Below are 15,520 nucleotides of genomic sequence, written 5' to 3' on the forward strand. Positions count from 1 at the left end.
CTTCTGAATGTAGGTAGAACTGGCCCATGGGGGGTGGGGTGTTATCTGGAGCTCCCTTTCCAGAACAACCAAACCGCGTCCTGCCTTATTGAAGTTTCCATTCGTCTTCCAGCCATAACTTCCTGTACAGAGCGAACAGCCACAATGGAAATTGCAGCTTCTTTCCTTCCCCAGCTCCTACTTTTGGAACTGGGGTGGCAACAAAAGCATTTTCCAATGCAGTTTCGGAAGCAAGCATTTCAGACTTACAACACAAACTTCTTTTTATAAGACAAGTATAAGATATCACCAGACGGCAACTAAACAGTAGTGTCTCTCAGAAGAGGAAGGATCTCAGGTAAAGAGAAACGGAGAACGAAACCAACAGGAAGATTGCAGACATACTCCCCTCTCTTTCATGGACGCCCCCGGGTTTTGCTCCTCCCTGCTTTATAGTCCCTCCCGTTTCCGCTAGCGGAGCAGCTGAGGAGGAAGCACGGAGTTGGGGAGTGTACTCTCTTTTCTCTTCTTGGACAACTCCCTGATTTTGCGTTGGTGTGGCTCTTACAAGGGGGTGAGTTTTGTCTTGCTCAGCACTCCCTCCGTTGGGATACTTTCTGGTCTTGAATAGTTCTAATGTTAGAACGATAGCTAGGAAGGGCTTAAGTTGGCTCAGGATTTTTCACTGGAACCTGTTTTCATTCTGAACAGCAGAGTATATCTGAGTGTGCGTGGCCTAGTGTCCTCCCCAAAAAACAAACAAACAAACTCTTTAGTAATGTGTAACCACAGCCCTATTCCCAACTTGGCTTCTAGGGCAAAGTTATACGTTCTGAGGCCTGACCCAACTCCTTAAGTTTTAGAAGTGATTGTGTGTGTGCATGTATGTATGCATGCTGGGAGCGAGGATGTGTTGGGGAGGGGTGTGTGTAGCAAAAGAAATCAGATACATGACTTGCAGGTCCTTGATAGTTGGATGAGGATCATTATGGTGAACGGGAAGGGGGAGGGAGACAGCCTTTGTTTATGGATGATGCTGATCTGCTCGTTGTTGTAGAGGATTCCTAGGAGAGACATTAATGGGAGAGAGAAAATGTGGGTTCAAGAAGTATAGGAGATGCATGATGATACAAAGGTTTGTTGTGGCAAGCAAAGTCAGAAAATGTTTGTTGAGACAGACCAATTCAGCTACTGGGTGGCAGAGAACTGAAATAAAGACTGTAGCATTGAACCTTGCTGAATGAAGTTCTGTAGGTGTGTTGTATTTTCCCAGCTCTGGAGCTGTAGCTTAGCAGATTTTGTTTTTCTTGGATGTAAGTTGGGCAAGGGAAGGCTGGTGGTGATCGCCTAATGTTCTAAAAACTGATGAACAAAATTGGAGATGGCAGGATCAATCAAACTCAATAGGTATTTTCCAGTCAATGAACCATTCCCTGCTTTCCTGGTTATGTGCTGCTGTTTCCTCCATTTAATCACAAATTGCTGCACTTCACAGGAAATCCATGTTTGAAGAGAAACCTTTTAACACAAGAGCCTCCAGACCTCACAGGAAAAGAGTTATGATTTCCTTCTCTGCTTCTTGCAGACCAGTTGAATCAACTCTTTAATATGTTTGTTATGGAATTATCATGACAGTTGGCATAAAATAGGTATATATCAATAGTGGCTATTGGCTTCCTAAATGGAACAAAGAGTGTAATTAAGTTTACATTTATTTAAAAAATGCAACTGGTAAAATTTTCAGAGTAAAATTGCTTGTATATATAAAATAATGTTGCTAGACATTTTCTTGGCAGCATAAGACTAGAAATGTATGTGATTTCTACTATGTCCTTATTTATTCTCAGGTGCGCATCCCTCCATATGGTAGTATTTGTTCAGCTTGTCCCAGGTTGAACATGGCATTCCTTGTGTGTAAAGACTGAGGCAAAATTGGTGCTGCATAGTTTTGTCTTTTCTTTGTCACCTATTAACAATAACTCATATTTCTCAGGTAGCAGAGTCTACTGCTTCCTTGATCATCTTCTTGTTCCTAATATAGTCAAATAAGACATTTTTTCATTTTTAGAAATCCTCCTCAGCTCATTCTGAGCTTTCACCTTTGGGACAACATCCTTGCAGATTTGGACAACTCTAGTGCACTGCTTCTTGGTAACTGTGTCCTGACCATTCATAATCCTCTTGAGTCTCAATTCATTAAACGGATCCTTGTGCAACTAGACCACCTACATTAAATGTCCTCCATTGCTCCTTCTCATGGTAACAGTTTGTGATTTGTGCTTCAGTTTTAAGTTTTCATCCTGCTTGAGCTCTTCTTTCCTTCAGGATTTTTGTCCATAGTATTCTACTTACCTTTTTTTTTTTTTTAGCATTTTGCTATTGGCTTTCTGAAAGTCCAAGCTGACCAAGCTCAGTTTTATAGTAACACATACAGACATAAATGCTGAGAAGACAAGATGGGCTCCTGGGTAGTGATGTGTGAGGAATCTGGTTTGGAATCCATCAGATGTCCTTTGCTTAGCTCCCCGGACTCTTGCTCCCTTTCCCTCTGTCCTAAGTCTTTCTTGTACCAAGTCTTCATGTGAATATCTGGCAGGAATCAAATGCAAGCAAGTTTGTGAGGCTGGCTTGAGCACATGCTGCCCACCACCCATGTGCCAGATGGGCTAGTGGATTTCTGCTTCTATACCAGTGTACTGTGTACAATATTAAGGGATCTTTTAGTCTTTCTTAGTGTTTGCAGATTAGATTCTGGCCAGGGCCAAGTATGGGAAAGAAGTCCAGTGAGTGCAAGAGACCTTGCTTCTAGCAAGGTCTTTGCATCCCTATTTTTGGCTGAGGGTGGTTTACCTTCCTGACTTTTTTTACTTTTGAACTTCTTATCTTTTCAACTATTTTTAGTTTAGTTTTAAAAATTCTTGTCCAATCTTAATTGTTCCTTTGTGTTGATTTTAACTGGTATTTTCCTGAGGGAGTAGAGGAATTTTATCCTTCAGGATTTAAAAAGTTTAGCAAGGTTTATCTCCCTTTTCTGCTTAATCTGGTTGGACAGCTGTCAGTGGAATTGTCAAATGTTTGCTAGACCTCTTGGATATGAAAAAATAGGTATCCTAAGAAGGAAGGAGCAGGTGACTTGACTGAAGACTCCATTTCATTTTCAGAGAGATAGAGGGAGAGTTGTAGCAGCAACATATTCTTGTGTATATGTTGCTGCTACATATATTTGAAATCAAATGTATTGTGTAAATTGTGTATTTGAAATCAAAACCAAAGGTTGGACAAAGGAAAAACAGTAAAAATAGAACGTTGCAATTTTCTTACATGAAACTAAAGTAAATTAATTACAGTGAATACATACTATATAACCCCATATATTTTATATGTACTAAGACATGCTATTATTATTAACAACAGAAATTATGCATGAACTTCAGCAAAAGCATCCCAGTGTCCTTATATTTACCCATTTATGAATAGTGTCTAAAACCCATCTGTTCAGAAGTCCTCTAATCATTGTTTTATTGCAGATGAGTATTTATCCTTCCAGTGTTATTATATAGTCTCTCAACTGTGGAAAGGGCATAGAGAATCCATTTATGTGGCTCTTGTATTAAATTTAAGAGATGGATAGATAGTTAAGAACAACATGTGTATCCATAACTATTAAGGAAAATTCCATCACAAAATTTATCCAACCAATTGCCTCCTCCCAAAAGGAAGCGGTTATTGGGTATTTCCATAACATAATAGAAGTATTGCACCTCCAACAATTAGCCAATTTATGTAAGCCCTTATTGAAATGGTGTTGTAGCATACTCAGTCTCAAATATACTCAAAACAAGATTTTTCCCCTGAAATAACATAACCCAAGATTTGTTACCCTTTCCAAAAGAGATTCAACTGCTTCATTGATTGGGCAAACCAATTCATTATTCCATTCTTGCTTAAGATCTGTGTGTCATATTTCTTTACTGATAATAGATACTTAAAAGCATAGATCAAATAGATCATAGGTAAATTAGTACTTCCAATAGTTGCAGACAGAGCCATTCAGCTGTAGCTAATGATCCATAACAAGCATGTAAAACAGAGAATGGGAGGAAATCATTATCAGGGCTCACAAGCTGATCCACAGTAAAAATCAGTCAGTTTACCCAAGTATAGAATCATAAAATAGTAGAGTTGGAAGGGGCTATGAAGGCCTTCAGGTCTAAGCCTCTGCTGTTGCAGGACACCAAGTTACACCATCCCACTCAGTTTTTTTTTTTTTTTTTGGAATGTCTCTAGTGTGGGAGAGTCTACCACCTCTTTAGGCAGCTGGTTCCACTGTCAAATTGTTCTGACAGTGAGGAAACTTTTCCTGATATCTGTCCTGAATCTAGGTTGTTGCAGCTTGACTTGATTATTCTGTGTCCTACACTGTGGTATCAGCAAGAAGAGATCTGGACCTTCCTCTTTGAGTTATTTATAGAGGAATATCATGTACCCCATCAGTCTTTTCTCCTCAAGGCTGAACATGTACAATTCTCTCAGTCTCTCCTCAGAGTATGCTGGAGTAATATTTTATTTCCAATCTTTATACTTGGGTTTCCCTATAAGGTTGATTTTGCATACAAAAATTAATCAAACTGCAGCTCATGAGACAGTATACACCACACCTCTCTTTCTGCCCTAACTGTGGAAGGCACCCTGTTTTGGTATATTGGGAATCCAATGCAATCCATTTAGCAGGAGGATCCAAACATGAAGATTCCAAAACTGACTAGGGAGAAGTCTTATCTGACTGGAAAAGAGCAAAATAAATAAGTCAACAGACTATGGCAGAATGTTATTCAGCTCATATTTAACATGCTGCATCTCCTGAAAAGGTTGTCCAATTGGAGAGAACCAAACTGAGTTACATGATTTTTCAAACTTTCACTTAAAGTTATTTGTTGCTCCTTTTTTGCTTTATTTTTATGCAGAATATAAGTGATAATTTAGTCCTGAATGAAAGCATTTTCATGGTCACTGTGAATCACACACATGGGGTCTGTATTTGCATGGAGCCTGTTTCTGGGAAGATTTAGTAGCTAAGAGGATTTTGGTGAGAACCCCTCATCCATCCCAGTGTCCATTATGAAAGGGAAAAGTTCTCACCCTTTCCCTCAGTTCTTCTTTGACTGCCTTTGGTGCCTCAGAAAGTTCTTTTTCTCCTCTTTAATTCTTGAGTGTTCTTCTACCACAAAGCCCCTTTTTTCTTTTGAAATATCTTCTTGTCTTTCTCTGTAAACCTGTTTCTTCTATTTTGTGAATTTTTTCTTCAGAAACCTCTTTCTTTTCTCCAGCCAAAAGAGCTGGAAAAGAAACCCTCTTTGTGATCTCATTGTGATCTTTGCTCCTTACCTTGCTCTTTTTTCATATTCTCTTTACTTTTTTGTCGTTTTCTTGATGGCATCGAAGACTCCCTTCCACAAACATGTGTGATGAAGCTTGAAATTGCCACCAAAGGGTGGGTGCTCCTTATGCCTGATTTGACTGGCTGAGCGGTATGTGAATGACCAGTGTGATCACTGCTAAGCCTTTATGAAGCAGGCTAGGAAAAATAATGCTGACTGCAGAGCTCTGGAGCAAGGCTCTGAGTGTGGTCAATACCACCTCTGCTTGTCTATTGCTGGTTCTGCAACCTCACAGCAGTCTGTGCCTTCCACAACTGCTATCACCCCATCCTAGGGCCAATTGCTTCCCCCAACTCAAGCAAAATTAGAGAAACTTAAGAAGGTGAAAAAGTTGGCCAAGACAGCCAAGGCGACAAAAGCAGTGTAGTCTTCAGTTGCTAAACCTAAACACTGCCAATGGATTCTTGGCTCATCCCAACCGCATTGGAATTGGCTGCCGATGGCAACTTTGAATTGGCCTTGGCACCAAGAGTAGAATCCACTTAGCCTTGGTGTTGGAGGAAGGAATTCAAATTGCACCATCTGCTCATCCCTCCTCTGTGGCTATGGTTTCAAGAGAGCCAGTTGTGCTATTGCTGAACTGATGTCCATTGGAGCCACTTGGGACTGATAGCTGAAGAGATTGCTCCCATTTCCCCTCTCAGAATGGATCTGTTTCATATGTCTCACAGGCCTGCCAAGGGTTCTAAGATTCTGGGGGCTACTACCATCAAGGCCCTTCATAAAACCCTGTGTGGATCTATCGTCTAGACCAGGGGTCCTCAAACTTTTTCAACAGGGGGCCAGTTGAAAGGTGCTGGTGGTGGGCATGGGCCAACAAAGCAGTGGTGGTGGTGCACGTGGGCCGGTGAGAGGGTGGGGTGGGATGCGTGCACATGTGGTGAGGTGGGGGCAGGGTGTGCAGGCGCAGTGAGGCAAGGTGAGGCGAGGAGGGGGTGGGCACGCATGGCGAGGGGAGGCAAGGCGAGGTGGGGGTGCGCAGCAAGGCAGTGGCTTGCTCACTTGGAGATCGTTTTCTCTGAGTCCAAAACAATCTCCACGTGAGCAAGTCACTGCCCCGCTGTATGCACGGCAAGGTGGTGGTGGGCGCACACAGGGCAAGGCGGGTGGCTGCAGGCGCATGCACGGTGAGTCCAAAACCTCAGGCAGGCCAGATAAATGGGCATGGCGGCCCCACAGGCTGTAGTTTGAGGACCCATGATCTAGACATCTGTGGGGGAACTTTGTCAAACTGCCACCATTCTGCTGATCACTAAGTCTGCAAACTTTGTCAGTTGAACAGTTTTGTGGATTCCCAGAGCTGCCCTCCTCCACTGCCATGTCACTGTGCTGATCCAGCTCTCCTGCCCTTGTGCTTTCCAGTCTTTCCTCACTGATGCATGTTGAGGACTATCAATCCAACTCAGACATGTCATCCTCCACTGATCTGACCTCCTCCTCTCCAGTCACAGCTGTGGACACTGGGGATCCATCTTCACCATCCATAGATGTGAGTCATTTTTCTGAACAAGTTCAGAGGATTGTCCATGTCCTTGGAATTGCCATGCAATTACAACTGCATGATATTGGATCTAGTCTTTGATGCCATTCGGATTGAGGAATTGACACTGGTTGCAATCCCATTCCTTCCTAACTTCCTAACATATAGTTCAACAGTTCTGGAAAGCTCTGTCTACTATGGCACTGACATTGAAGAAATTGGAGAGCATATATCAGGTGCAGAAGAAGGATGCAACTTTCTTTTTTCAGTACCTAAAACTGAACTTGATTGCCATAGAATTGGCATGAGGAAGGTTGTGTTCGTAGGTCTCCACAGCTTCCAACAATGAGGGATGCTGCCTGGACACTCAGGAGAGACACATTTACAGTTCTATCACTCTGGGATTTAAAGTTTCCAGCTCTTGGATTTAAAGTCTACTGTACCAGCTCTTCCCTTGTGAGAAGCTGGGCTCCATTTGTGACCATCTGCCTGAACAGCAGAGGGACCTTGCCAGAGCAAAGCAATGCACCTCTCCTAGATGCAGATAAACACTACCAGGACCAAGTGTGCAGTAGTGTTAAGGAAGCATGCCTGGCTGTGCTTGTCTGGTCTCTCCCAAGAGGCCCATTTCTGGATTGAAGACCCTTTGCCCTTTGACAGAGATAGGCTCTTCAGTGTGAAGACTGACAAGCATGGGCTTCATATACAAGATGTACACTACTGTGAAGAAGATGAGTTTCTTCCAACATCCATCTGCTAAATCATGTCAGTCATTTGGGCCCAGCTCCTCTTCTGTTTTGCCCTGGTCTCAAACCAACCAAGTGTCTTGCCAAACACTGACTTCATTCCATAGGCGAAAGTATGTGCCACCCCAATACCATGAAAGACAGAGACACATGGGCAGGGACAGAAGAAGGCATTGACTCAGTTTCTGGGCTGGCCCCTTGTCTCCTTTCCTACCCATTTTTGTTGATTTTAAGGATCATCTCTCTTCCTATCTGTCTGGGAAACAATCACTTCTGATACCTGGATGCTGTCGATAATTGAGAGGGATTACAGGATTAAGTTTGATGCCTTTCTGCCTATCCATACTGTACATGAAATGTCCCCACTGCCTCTCTTGATGGACAAGATACACTCTGCCCTGTTGAGCAGATTATCACTTCCCCTGCTTGTTGTGGGTCTTTCCTCGTGCTGTTTCATGGTACTGAAGCAGGATGGAGGGCTTCAGCCAGTCTGGGACCTAAGAAATCTTAATTCCTTTATTTTGCTTAAAAAAAGTTGCAGATGGTTACTTCACAAGGCATCATTCCTCTTATCTATTGAGTAGACTAGATAAGAGGAAGTTTGGATGTTTTGCAACAGTGGACCTAAAAGATGCATATTTTTGTATCTTCATAGCAGCATTCTACAGGCACTCCCTTTGCTTTTAGGTCAGGAGATATTCAATATTCAGTTTTACCCTTTGGACACTGTCACTCCAACAGTCTTTAAAAATGCATGTCCATGGTGTATGTTTGAAAGGAAGTTATAGTATTATGCAGCAGACCAGATATATATTGCAGACTGGATTATAAATGGATTATTATAACAAGAATACATAATCTTTTGTGGCATAAAATGTCAGTTAAGAAGGCTCTGATTTTAACAACCATGAGCTAAGAGACAGCTTAATAAAAATAGCGTGAGGAAAAAACATAGTCCTCCAATCTCCCCCTTAATGTCCCCAGTCAAAGCACATGGAAAATACTCAAAGAGCAATAACAATCTTATAACTTATCAATACTTTATTGATGAGCCAGGACAAGTTAAATCCTGGCAACAACTGAAAGATGAAGGGAAAAACATACTGTGGTTCGTTTATCATCAACTGATTTCATGACTGAAAAGGGAAGTACAACTAGGAGAAGGCACCTTAAAAGACCTGACAGAGTTTGAAAAATTGATTAGACAGCAGAATCATCATCTATTTGGAAGATTTTACAAACTGTTATTGCACTATGATACTGAAAGTCATCAAAATAAAAATATAACAATCTGGAAACAGAACCTTGGTGAAGAATATTATCAAGTCAGTGGGAAGCATTTTGGAAGAATGCTATTAAATTCACTGCTTGCTTGCTAGTTGCAAAGTCGTGTCCGACCCATCGCGACCCCATGGACAACATTCCTCCAGGACTTTCTGTCCTCCACCATCCCCTGGAGTCCACTTAAACTCACGCCAACTGCTTCAGTGACTCCATCTATCCACCTCATCCTCTGCTGTCCCCTTCTTCTTTTCCCGTCAATTGTTCCCAGCATTAGGGTCTTCTCCAGGGAGTCCTTCCTTCTCATTAGATGGCCAAAGTATTTGAGTTTCATCTTCAGCATCTGGCCTTCTAAAGAGCAGTCAGGGTTGATCTCCTCTAAGACTGATTAGTTTGATCTCCTTGCGGTCCAAGGGACTCGCAGGAATCTCTTCCAGCACCACAATTCAAAGGCCTCAATCCTTTTGCACTCAGCCTTCCTTATGGTCCAGCTTTCACAGCCATACATTGCAACTGGGAAAAGCACAGCCTTGATTATACACACTTTTTTTTGGCAGGGTGATGACTCTGCTTTTTAGTATGCTGTCTAGATTTGCCATAACTTTCCTGCAAAGGAGAAAGCATCTTTTAATTTCTTGGCTGCAGTCACATGGTGGGCATGTCATAAGTGGAGCCGGCTGTAGCCGGGGGTCAGACTAGATGGCCTGAGAGACCCCTTCTGACTCACTCTGTTTCTGTGTTTCTATGTCTGCTGTGATCTTGGAGCCCAGGAAAATAAAATCTGTCACTACCCCCATTTCTTCCCCATCTATATGCCAGGAAGTGATAGGACCAGCTGCCATGATCTTAGTTTTCTTGATGTTGAGTTTCAAGCCAACTTCTGCACTCTCCTCTTTCACCCGCATCGAGAGGCTCTTTAGTTCCTTTTTATTTTTTGCCATGAGAGTGGTATCATCTGCATAAAAGTAAACGAAGAATTTCTAGACAGAGCGGAGGATCTGCAACCGGTAAGTGTAATCTGGAAGGAAAAAGAACAACAGCAAGCTGAGGCAGCAGAAGAGAACCCTGAGGGAAGGGAAAATGAGGAAACTAGCTGGAAAAGGGTTGACTGATAGACTCAAAAGACGTACAAAACACTCTGTACACAGGGAAGCAGTGGAACTCTAGAACCGCTTCGAGTTGCTTGAGGAAGAGACATGTGAGAAACCCACTGTGAAAGAACAGTGAACAACACACTGAATAACTCTTTTTCAGGGACAAACAAACAAGGAAAAGGATAGCAAAATTTGCAATAAAAGGAGAAGAATTCTAGTCATGCGAGATTCCCTCTTGTGTGGAATGGAAAAATATGTATGTCATGATGACCCAGAGAATCACCAACTATGTTGTCTCCTCAGCACAAAGGTTAAAGAAATAACCAGCAAGTTCACATGACTCATACAACCCACTGACAAATACCCCTCCCTTCTCTTCCATGTGGGAACTAATGTCACAGCCATGAGAAGTTTCACTGAAATAACATCAGACTTCAAAGCTCTAGTCAGGAAAATAAAAAACACTGGGGCCCAGATAGTCTTCTCCTCAATCCTACCAGTACATGGAAGAGGAACTATCAGGGAAGGAAAAATCCTTCAAGTGAATGGTTGGCTATGATGGTGATGCCGTAAAGAGAGATTTGGATTCTGGGACCACAAGCTAAGCTTCCTGGAAGATGGACTACTGGCAAAAGATGGGATGCACCTCACAAGGAATGGAAAGCAGATGTTTGGCCACTACATGAAAAAATTCATCAGGAGAGCTTCAAACTAAAACCTATAGGGGAGGGAGATTTGCAGCATGGCATACCAGCACCTGGCAAAGAGTTATATATATTTCAACAGATAAAAAATCTCAAGCAGAGCCCAACACCAGTATTCAAAAAACCATAGAAAGAAAACCAGGGCACAGCAAGAATGAACTTCGATGTCTCAGAATCAATGCCCAGAGTATGGGAAACAAGCAACACGAACTTGAGCTCATAGTACATGAGGGCAATTATGATCTTGTAGGAACAACTGAAACTTGGTGGGATGACTCACATGACTGGAACTCTACAACTGAAGGATGCAAGCTAATCAAGAAAAATAGAAAGGATGAAAAGGGAGGTGGAGTTGCACTGTATGTAAGAGACACAAATATCTGCACAAAAATATAAGATGAGGATCTGAGTAGCCCCATTGAAAGCATCCGGCTAAATTTAAAGGGAGAAACAAAGAAAAGAAAAGCATAGTTATTGGCATATATTACCATCTACCCAGTCAAAAACGATAAGGATGCAACCTTCAAAAAGCAACTTGCCAGCATTTACAAGAATGATGTAGTCATCATGGGGGACTTCGCAATCGCGGCCATCTCCCCCCCACCCCCAGCACAATCGCTATCGCATGATTATCTTTTGGACTCTCCCTCCAAACAATAATCTCCCCCCGCACCTAAGTTAGTGTTCCCTACTATACTGTACTTCGTTACTTTGTTGTTCTTTGTTACTTTGTTTCAAATTTTTGTGATTAACCTTATTTACATTGAACTTTATGAGGAAATTTGACTTGGCTCATGACCAATTCAGGTTGCGACCAGAGTCGTGGAATGGATTAAGGTACCACTGTATAGAGCACAGAAAGAGTAGATTTAGCATAATTCTTAAGGGCCCTAGGATTTTCAGTGGTAAATGAGCATTGGTTTCAACTTAAAGTCACTAGTTGCATTAGCAACTAATCCCTTGAAGCCAGGCATTGACTTCTTTAGCTGTGATAGTGCTAGATGGTATCTTCTTCCAATACATGGCTGTTTTTTCTGCACTGAAAAACTTATTTAGTGAAGCCACTGTCAATAATTATCTTAGCTAGAAATTCTGGATAACTTGCTGCAGCATTTTTATCAGCACTTGCTGCTTCACCTTGCACTTTTATGTTAGGGAGACAGCTTCCTTCCTTAAACCTTATGAACCAGCCTCTGCTAGTTTCAAACTTTTCTTTTGCAGCTTCCTTACTTCTCTCAGGTTTATAGAATTCAAGAGAGTTAGGGCCTTGCTCTGGATAAGGCTTTGGCTTAAGGCATGGGTCTTCAAACTATGGCCCACGGGCCAGATCCAGCCCACCATGCTCATTGATCCAGCCCGCCTCAGCTTGGAGAAAACGATCTCTGAGCGAGTCCAAAAACTCTGAGCTGGCGCAGGTGTACTCAGTGGGGAGATAGTGCTGGGGGCGGTGGGGGGGGGGGGAGAGATGGCCGCAATCATGCCTGCCTTCCCTGCACGATCGTGCTCGGGGGAAGTGGGGAAATGGCTGCAATTGCGGGCGCACTCATGCAGAGAAGATGGGTGCGCTTGTGGTTGTGCCTGGGGGAGGGAGGGGAGATGGCCATGATCGCGGTCATGCTTGGGAGGGGAGATGGCCGCAATTGTGCCCACCTTCCCTGCACAAGCATGATCACGTCTGCCCCCCTACCGCCCACAGCATGATCGCGGATATTGTAGCTATGTCCCTTGAATATGAACATGCTCTTCCCCACCTTGGGCTTCTGCAGCAACCCAAGCTAGTGGAGCAAACATTTTTTTAAAAATTTAAAATTATTTGTTAAAATGTTAAACCTCACTGCCTGAGCCCCTGCACAGGTGGCAGTTGTGCAAGAGAGGCGAGCGGGTGCCAATTGCAGTGATTGCAGGGGAGGGGCCACAGCGGAGTGCTCTTATTGCCGGCTGTGGCCAGGCCCATCAGCCGAAGGGCGGAGGCGTTTGGGGCTGTAGGGGGCTGGGCCGGGACAGGGATGCTGTCCGTCTTCCTTCCTTTTTCTTTTCTTTGCTGTGATTGTATTTTATTTCTATTAGATTTTAATTAGGCTGGTAGTGCCTGGGGAGCATGTGGGCACCACTATTGGGGTGGTGATGGGCAGGGGAAGATATGGCGTTGTGGGTCTAACATATCAACAAAAAAGAAGGAGGGACCGATGTTTAATATCTCTCCCCTCTTCTGGTTATTCCCTCAGCCGGAATGCTTCTGGGAGCGAATCCACCGCCCCCTGGGCCTGACGGTGCTGCTATTGAATGCCAGGTCAGTTCATAATAAAACATCCCTCATCCATGATTTAGAAACATAGAAACAGAACGAGTCAGAAGGGGTCTCCTGGGCCATCTAGTCTGACTTGTGGCACCAGCCGGCTCTGCTCACGACATGCCCACCATGTGGACGTCCAGCCTATCCTTGAACACCCGCACCGATGGGGCCTCAACGACCTCCCGTGGAAGCCCATTCCACACCCTCGGGGTCCTGACTGTCAGGAAGTGCTTCCTGGCATCCAAATGGAACCTTGGCTCCCTGAGCTTTGCTCCGTTGGAGCGCGTCCTGCCTTCCTCTGCAGGGGAGAACAGGTCTCTACCCATCTCCATGTGACATCCCCTCACAGGCCTGTATGTCGCCAACAGATCCCCTCTGAGTCTCCTCTTCTCCAGGCTGAAGAGACCCAGTTCCCTCAGTCTCGCCTCATATGGCATCCCCTGCAAACCGGCCACCAACCTTGTGGCCCTACGCTGCACTGACTCCAACCTGGCTATATCCTTTCTGTAATGAGGGGCCCAAAACTGAACACAATACTCCAATTGCGGGCGCACCAGAGTCGTGTAGAGTGGTAGTAATACCTCTCTTGATCTAGAAGCCACACTTCTGGCTATGCAACCAAGGGTGGCGTTCGCACTCTTGACCACTGCATCACACTACTGACTCATGTTTAGCCTGCAGTCAACCAGTACCCTGAGGTCCCTTTCACAAGTGCTGCTCTCCAGCCACTTGTCACTTAACCTGTACTTATGACAGCTATTCCTATGCCCCAAGTGCAAAACCTTGCACTTATCTACATTGAACGCGCTCCTATTGTCTCCTGCCCACTTCCATAGTCTGTCCAGATCCTTTTGAATCTGGAGTACCTGCTCCTCAGTTGTGGCCACTGCTCCAGTTTTAGTGTCGTCTGCGAATTTGATCAGCAGACTGTTCACCCCTTCTTCCATGTCATTAATGAAAAGATTAAACAGGATTGGCCCCAGGACAGAGCCCTGGGGGACCCCGCTTGTCAGTGGCCGCTATCCCCATGATTCCCAGCTAATGGTCACCTTCTCCTTTCGGTCAGTCAACCATGCCCTAATCCACTGGACAGTGCTTTGGTGTATCCCAAAACTTCTCAGTTTCTCCACCAGGATATCAGGATATCATGGCACTTTGTCAAAGGCCTTGCTGAAATCCAGGTAGACCACATCCACTGCATCCCCTCCATCTAGCCATTTCGAAACCTTGTCATAAAATTCCACAAGGTTTGTCTGGCAGGACCTGTTTTTGCGGAAGCCGTGTTGTGTGGTTGTCAGCCTCCCTTCCCTATCTAGCATCACTAGATCTCTCGCTATTATGAGAAGTTCCGTTGTTTTTCCTGCAATGGGCGTAAGGCTAACTGGTCTATAATTCCCCATGTCCTTTCTACTACCCGTTTTGAAAATTGGTACCACTGATGCCACCCTCCAGTCCTCTGGAACTTCACCCGTTCTCCACGAGGCCTCAAAAATGGAGGCCAGAGGGCGTGAGAGAACCCCTGCCAATCTCTTAGGTACTCTCGGGTGTCACCTGTCAGGGCCTGGCGTCTTTGTATTGCCTAATGTCCTCTGAGGAGCCCCTCGACTTCAAGGGGGGTGACTCTAATCTGTGCCCCTAAGTCCCCAGCCTCAGCTAATCTCCCATGGGGATCTCTCCCTCATCCTGCTTTGGGGAGAACACAGAGGCAAAATAGTCATTTAGCATCTGTGCCTGTTCCCTCGTATCAGTCACTGGATCTCCTTCCTCCTTATTTAGTGGTCCCACCACTTGTCTCCCCTTCCTCTTCCTATTTACATGCTGAAAGAAGCCCTTTTTGTTGCTCTTGATATACTTTGCAACTCTTAGCTCATAATCAGTCTTAGCCTTGCGAAGAATCATTCTGCAACGGGCCTCCTCCTCCTGGTATACCCTTTTGTCTATTTCCTCCAGTACCCATTTCCTACAGAGGTTCCTCTTTCGTCTAATCCTTCTAACCACCTCTTAGGAGCGGCTGGTGACCCCCGGAGTGAACAAAACACTCCACTCTGTCCTTCACATGCTGGATGCATGCGCCCGGCAGGCAGCAAAGCTCCCTTGTCTCCAGGTTGGGGTGGCACACTGCCACCTCAGTGCCCCTCAGCAGGGAGTCCCCAACAACAATCACCCACCGCCGTACCTTCCCGGTGCTGGTGGGCAGCCGTGCCCTGGCCCTCGCCTCTCCTGCAGCTGCCCCCTTGCCGCCTGACGTCCCAGGCTGGGGGTCCCGCTGGTCCCCTGAGGCCTCATCAGCCCCAGCCTCCCCAAGTGGAGAGAACCTGTTTCCCAGCTCCAGATTGGTGCCAGGAGAAGGAGGAGGCTGTGCTGGCCTCCTTCTCCTGTGGTGACATCCCTCCATGTTTCCGCAGCTGCTCCTCCCGTGGTCTCTCCCTCAACCTTCTGTCCAGAGGGGGGCTGCTCCGGGGGGGCCTGGAGAGCTCTCTCGGCCCTCAGGCACCTTACCTCCTC

The 15,520-nt window shown here is 44.9% G+C and overlaps 1 long non-coding RNA gene across 1 annotated transcript in view; it reads left to right on the forward strand.

The window, feature by feature from the left end:
- The first annotated feature begins 461 nt into the window (after window positions 1–461).
- The window catches only part of LOC123016954, a 17,276-nt gene continuing 2,217 nt past the window's right edge, over window positions 462–15,520 (forward strand). The window contains exons 1-2 of the long non-coding RNA XR_006413511.1: window positions 462–553; window positions 12,948–13,012. This is a non-coding gene — a long non-coding RNA (uncharacterized LOC123016954). The remainder of the gene's footprint in view (window positions 554–12,947; window positions 13,013–15,520) is intronic.

The sequence above is a fragment of the Varanus komodoensis genome, unplaced genomic scaffold (genome assembly GCF_004798865.1).
Source record: "Varanus komodoensis strain SLA01 unplaced genomic scaffold, ASM479886v1 scaffold9, whole genome shotgun sequence".
Taxonomy (NCBI): Eukaryota; Metazoa; Chordata; class Lepidosauria; order Squamata; family Varanidae; genus Varanus; species Varanus komodoensis.